The following is a 6,539-nucleotide window of genomic DNA, read 5'->3' as shown; positions in this document are numbered from 1 at the left end:
CAACAAACAACAGATATAGTACTCGCATTTTTATTGTATTAATATTAAAAAGCATTCATTGATCAATGAATTTTTTTCTGTTCATGAATCATTTGTGGACGTATGCTGTCATGTCAAAATGGTAAAGAATTACAAAAAGAGTCCATTACTTCTAAGAGTGCGCAAGGAACTTTATTAGAATAAGGAAAATACAGAGTAGTTTTAGGGATAATTCTATCCGCTTCACTGTTAAGGTTTATCCCAAAGCCAAACCTGCTTGATTTCCTGTTACAAGGGAACAGCGCCTCTATCTTCACATACGTTAATGACTGTTTTTTGTCTTCTGAATATATTTTTTTTAAATCTACAGTTCTCAGCCTGTGGTTCATCAGCTGTTCACTTTGATTTACTATTCATTATGTTTGTGGTGTGACTGGTTGCTGAAGTCACATTGCACTCTTTTTGATCCTGTATTTTCTGAACAGGCGAATAATGAACAACATGCCAAGTAAAAAATTATAGTAATAAATAGCAAATCCCTTTGTTCTCCTTATGAATACCCCTGTTCACACACAAATATATAGATAATTAATGAAGACCAATCATTTCTCAAGGAATCTTGTGAACAAAAATATTGGTGTGAATTTTTGCAAATAGTAAAAGGAAATCTCATGGTCAAATGGAACACCTGTTTAGAGTTTCAGGGAATCTTGTGAACAAAAATATTGGTATGAATTTTTGCAAATAGTAAGAGGAAATCTCATGGTCAAATGGAACACCTGTTTAGAGTTTCAGTTAATTAGTCAATCCAAACGTAAAAAGTAATTGAATATTTTTTGTTCAAATTTTGGAATCGGAATTGAAATTTCAAAAAAATCCAACCAGCTCATCAAAAAAAGACATAAAAAGAAATCACAAAAATTTCACTGACAATTTTTTGTATTTTTTTTTAGTCAAAATTCAAAATTTCATAGAAAAATTGTCAATAGAAGAAATTTTGAAAAAAGATCAAATCTGGAACAAATGTTTTTGATCACTATTTGCAACACTTAACCAACCTCCTCCTTTCTATATTAAATGTATTGTCTGCACTAGAAAGTTGTACTTCAAGCACTACAACTCCTGGGTATAGGTGCAATTATAGCAGTATAAGGGTGCTTTATACCAATATAGCTATTCCCACATGGGAAGAGCAATAACTATACCAATATAAGTTCTCTGTATGCTGATTTAACTGTGTCCACACTAGGGTTGAACAGTATAACTAGACTGATTTAAAAAAAAACAAACATACACCTAACCAACATAGTTATACTTTTCACGTATAAACCGGGCCTATGTCTTTGGGAAGGTCCCAGAATTTCATGGGGAAAAGGACAATTGTTGTAGGAAGAAAGAGGGGGCGGGGGAACTTGCAGGAGGAAGATTCCCAAGCAAACAACCAAGGCTGACAGAGTTCCCATAAGTTCATCAGATTTTTGCAAGTATGGGCTGAGTTTCCCAAATGTAGCAACTGTCAAGCGCAAAACTGAATTTGAGTGAGTCTGAGGCTCAGTTTGAATATATTACCCACCTTTAATAACATGGAGCAGTTAGAAGTGCAATAGGAGTTCTGATCAGACTCTGAACTTCAGTCATAACTTAAAAAAAAAGTAAAGGCATTTTTGACACAAGGCTTCTTGGAAGGGATATTTTAGCTCAGCCAGGGGCCTTGATCTTCAAGCAGATTACAGGTATTTGCTACAGCTGGGAAATCTTGAGGGGGGGAGGGAGTTAACAATTGTTGTCTCTTATGAAGACTGATAGACTTTTGAGCTGAAGTTGGCTTAAGCAAGTCAATGAAAAATGTTAAATCAAGGGGGAGGGGGGAATTGGAGTAAATTGAAGAAAATGGAAGAAAACAGAAGAGAGATCAATTGAAAACAGTCCAAGAAAAACTGAGAAGCCTCCAGTTGCTCTAAAAGATGGGCTCATAGATGCAGGTACTCTGCCCTGGATGCCCCTTGTACAGTCACTTACACCAGTGCCAATCTTCTCGCTAAAAGGAAGAGAAGAGGGAAAGACAACATTGAGACTTCCCTAGTCTTCCCCAGTCTGCTCCAAGCTGGCTGATGGCCTATTTGTTCAAAAGAACTGGCAGTGAGTATGTCATATCATACTGGCATATCTAGACTAGGCCATGGAGAATCGTTTCAAACCAACAGAAAGATATCAGGTTAGGGTTGAGGCATGCAGTTAGGATAGAGTGGAGAAGATTGCACAATTGCTGCCCATGCCCAAAGGTGGTTAGTGTTTGACTGTCTCACCTGATTCTGGAGAGTTTGTTCCTAATTATTTCAAAGTCTGAAGGAGTGTTGACCATCAGTACTAGTTCTCTTAATAAATGGTTTGAATTCTCTAGAGCAGCCATAGTGATTGAACAAGACTCATTGTACTGCCCGGTTGCTAATTCTCAGTTGCCAACATTTTATTCCACAACTGAAAATTTTAGGTGGGAGATGGTTTGGGTCAGAATTTGACAAGAGCATTTGGTACACATCTTTTGATGGTTCTGCATTGGCTGTTTCGTTCAGGCAAGGCAAATAGTTATATTGCACATTTTCCATTTTAAGTCTCAATACCATAGGTACTAATTGCCAGAATGGACTATACTTTTGCTATCTAATATTTCATCAGATATATTCCAACCAACTCCAAACAATTAGAAAATAAAAATGGGCTTGTGTGCAGTAGTACTTTAAGGGCTGTCAGGAGTATTCACCTTGTCATAAACAAGTTGCTTCTAGCAAAACTAGACCTGCTGGTATTATTTCTGGCCTAGGTTTTTCTGGGGCTAAACATGAGTAAGTAACTTCTGGGAATAAGCATCACGACAATGTTGAGAGTGCTCACCCCATTACCAGACTAAACCTCTTCTTAAGGGCCCCATCCTTTGTAGTCAGTGGGACTACTGTGTGAATGAGACTACATGATTGCCTCCAAAATCTGGCAATGTATTGCCCACAGGCTGAAATAGTATGTACGTGTTATAAAAAATGAATGTAATCAATGTTTAAATATTTTCCTAATGAAAAGACTGAGGCAATTTACAGCATATTCCATATCTAACATTATACTAGCTCAAGAACAAGATGAATAATTTAGAGGGTTTTTTATATGGTAATTTTTACTTAAATCTTAACTGATATTGACTTCTATTGTATTTATAACTCAAAAGGTTTTACCTGGTGTTTTCTAATGGATTGTAATCCAGTAGAAAATGTCCCCTGCAATACTATATTTTGATTTTTTTTAATAAGAACATTAACAGTATATAAAGTTAAATTGGGAACAACTGCAGTCAGTGTGAGATGAGGGGCTTTAGCAACTTGCAGGACTGAGCATACATTTAGGTACAAAATAAATCATCTTTTCAAATTCTCATACTTGTTGCTCTAGGCTATTAAAAATAGACTGAGCATTGGACCGAGGAGCATTTGTTCTGCTAAAGCTGAACATCAGAAAGTTCAGGCAGAAAGGCTGCTCTTGTACTTGGGAGTATTCTGCTATCTGAACCAAGACTGAATCTCTAGCAGCTGCACACTGCTCTCAAAGCACATGAGCGAAAGAGGTCTCTTAATCCGTGGTACAGTATCTTGGCTGAGAGGGTTATTGTGTTGCTTGTAATTGCACATTCTCACTCAGGATTGTTTGAAGTAGTTTTTGTAAAGAAATATAACAATATCCGAAACATCCTTTGAAGGTCAAAAGCTGTTGCTGTTATTTTAGACAGGAATGTCTTAAGAGGTGAAAGAATCAGAATGTTTCTAATGTTTATATTAATGTAAAGACATTTTTTCTCTGGGAACTCAAAGTCAACCTAGTTACCATTGTTTCTGTTCTGAGTACAGCACTGTGTGAGTGATCAGTTTTGGGTAGCACTGACAACAATTTGAAAGAGAACTGGCTATCTGGGTCAAATCAAAATTCCTTTTGACTTCAGAAGGACAGTATTAGGGCCTTAATGCCCAACAGACTTCTGGGTAAACTGCACTTGCGGAGAAGCAAAATTCATCTGCTGTGGGACAACCATGAGGAAAAATTGGGTGGCTATTTGGTTTTTTATTACTGTAAATATGCATGTTTTTCCTGTAATGTTTTTATCATATTTTCCTTGTAGATTACAATGTAGTGTTGCCAAATTTTGTGATTTTTATTAAAGCCTCATCTCCCGGTATCATAACTGCATGAGAATCTCTGCTTTCTTGGTAAAATATGTGAGTTGTAAACCATGTGGTTGTATGTCTTGAAAATGTGAACCCTACTGGCTTAAAAAATCAGAGTCACAAAAGTCCCAAGACTTCATATGTTTTAAAATCTCGTGACTTCTAAATCAATCCCACTATATTGGGTGGATTGGACTGGTGATTTTTGGAACACTTGGGGCTGACAATATTGAAAATGTAAGCTCAGTTATACAGTAGTGTAATCTATGGCCAGCTTCGCTGGCTTAAGGATTTTGAGGTAATGTTTACACCCTTGGACGGAACCCCCATCACAGAAATGACACTTATCTCAGTGGTGGATTCTCTATCACGTGAAGTTTTTTAAATCAAGACTGGATATCTTTTTAAAAGATCTGCTATAGCTCAAACAGAAGGTATGGGCTTGATGCAAAAATTAGGTGAGGTTCTTTGTCCTGTGTTATGCAGGCGGTCAGGCTAGATGATCATAATAGTCCCCTCTGGCCTGAAAATCTATGACGATGAAATGTGGATGAAAAAATTGTACATGTCTTGCCACTAGAATGTCAACATTTACCAACAGTTAATGAACAATGACATTAGCTATTTCCTGGTTTAATTTTAGGTAGAAACTGTGGTAGCACATACACAGTGGTGCACTAACTGTTGGCAAATACTGACTCTATAATTATCGTCTCAGTGTATTGTTTTGATCTGACTGCATTTAAACCTATTGCTTAGCATCCTGAGTTTATCCAGCAAATAAAGAGTTACATAAATTGTGGGTTGTAGTACTCTAGGAGCAGCATGTGCTTGCTGTTTTTCTTATTGGGTGGAAGCGTCTGGGTCAAAATGAAAGAGTTGTTAACACTCCTGGAACTTTACACCTGGTGTTATCGGCAGATATTTAGAGTAGTTTCTAACTATATACAGAGGAAATTGATAACAGAGCCCCTAGTCTGAGTTTGGCATTGACTTTACTGGGAGCAGGAACAGCCGGTTTGCTGTCTCAGGGCTGAATCCAGTCAAGTGTCTGCAGTTTACGGAATAGGATCCTATTCATCCTTAAATTCTGTTGTGCAACCCCTCCCCACATTGGTGAGTTATGTTAGCAGTCCCATTGATTCGGGATTATACGGACATGCTTGCCAGTGTGAGCAAGAGGAGCACAGTCAGGTCTATGGAGGTCTTGTTATGAAATAGGCCTAAATAGGCATATTTTCTATTCTTAAATCACAGATGACATCCTGGCTACCTTTCTAATTATAAAGGGAAGATTATAATGACAAGTAGATTAAGATCACAAAATAAAGGATAGCACTACAGGGCCTGATGTTTGAAGGAGAAAAGCTAAAGTTCTTCTTTTGCTGTTCTCATTGTCAAAACCAAGATTACGTTGGAATACAGAATATAAATTGATGGAATTTGGCAGGAAGGGTGGGGTTAATCTATGGTTTTTATTCAATTTAATGCTCATGAAGAATGCCAAGTTGATATACCTGGAGTTCACAAACTCTGTTCATTAAAGGACAAATTTTGCAAAGTGCTGAATAGCTCCAAGAAGTGCTTAACACCTTCAACTCCCTTCCTCTCTTGTGGGAGTTGAGGTCATTCACTACCTCCAGTCGTTGCTGAGCACCTTGCAGACTCAAGCACTTACCGAATAGGTAGAACAAGCTCACGCTCCCCTCAACCCCCCCCCCCCCCCCCGGCTCAACCAATATGCCTTATATTGGTTTTACAAGAGTGTAACCCTCAGCCCTCACTAGAAGAGACCACTCTGGAGTGACTATCTAAGCCAGTTTCCATGCCCGTTCTAGCCATAGTTTCTCTTCTGCGATAGCCAACAAGACTGCTCTCATGGTCTAGACCTTGACCATCCAATATGAATTGCAAATGTTAGAGGAATTATAGTGAGTTTCATGTTGTGTCAATATATTGTGTGCCCACTGCTAATTTAGGGAAACAGAGAACTCTTCAGAAGACATTTAACATCACAAAACTTTTCCAGAAGGAAACTGAGCATTCCCAGAGAAAATGAACCTGTCCTCAAGGGAGGAACAAATAACAAAAGTCACTGGTGTAATGCTTGACCAAAGATTCTGTGTGGCCTGCTACAGGTGGCTGTAACAATGCTGAGCACAAGGAGAGTCTACACAACAAGAGAAGGGCAAGGCCTGCTGCCAAAGGGCAGGTAATGACAGCTGTGATTTGACCACCTTGTAAACCCAGAACAGGACTGTGCCAACCAACTCATTTCACAAAGACAACCAAAATCTTGGTAATGACTTTCAGTTGCTACTTATCTGAGTCAATTGGAACTGATGACTTAGAGCT

The sequence above is a fragment of the Lepidochelys olivacea genome (genome assembly GCF_965140295.1).
Source record: "Lepidochelys olivacea isolate rLepOli2 genome assembly, chromosome: 2".
Lineage (NCBI taxonomy): Eukaryota > Metazoa > Chordata > Testudines > Cheloniidae > Lepidochelys > Lepidochelys olivacea.
Note: the sequence above shows the minus strand (reverse complement) of the source record.